At 51.1% G+C, this 368-nt stretch overlaps 1 protein-coding gene and 1 long non-coding RNA gene across 6 annotated transcripts in view; one reads left to right on the top strand and one right to left on the bottom strand.

The window, feature by feature from the left end:
• CAPS2 (calcyphosine 2) overlaps window positions 1-368 on the top strand; it is an 85,697-nt gene that overhangs the window by 66,106 nt on the left and 19,223 nt on the right. The gene's annotated exons all lie outside the window — the stretch shown is intronic.
• Window positions 1-368, bottom strand: part of LOC109295737 — a 27,138-nt gene that overhangs the window by 16,750 nt on the left and 10,020 nt on the right. The window lies entirely within an intron of this gene.

The raw sequence follows: 368 nt of genomic DNA, 5'->3' as shown, positions 1-368 counted from the left end.
TGTAGGTGCTTGAACCACCTCCGATGGCAGACTGTTCCAGACCTTGGGGGCTCGGACAGTAAAGAAATTCTTCCTTATGTCCAGCCTGAAACGGTCTCGCAGTAGTTTATGACCGTTCGACCTCATCATCCCTTGGGGCGCTCTGGTGAAGAAATGTTCCCCCAGATCCTGGTGGTCACCCCTGATAAACTTATAGGGAGCCATCAGATCACCCCTGAGCTTGCATTTTTCTAGGCCGAAGAGCCCCATGGCTCTCAGCCTGTAATCGTAAGATCTGTTTTCCTGACCTCTGATCATGCGCGTGGCTCTTCTCTGGACTCTCTCAAGCTTCTCCACATCCTTTTTGAATTGTGGAGCCCAAAACTGGA

The sequence above is a fragment of the Gavialis gangeticus genome, unplaced genomic scaffold, assembly GCF_001723915.1.
Source record: "Gavialis gangeticus isolate Ggan-Ray unplaced genomic scaffold, GavGan_comp1, whole genome shotgun sequence".
In the NCBI taxonomy this organism is placed as follows: Eukaryota; Metazoa; Chordata; order Crocodylia; family Gavialidae; genus Gavialis; species Gavialis gangeticus.
The sequence above is the reverse complement of the archived record's forward strand: the minus strand, read 5'-3'. Positions and strand labels throughout refer to the sequence as shown.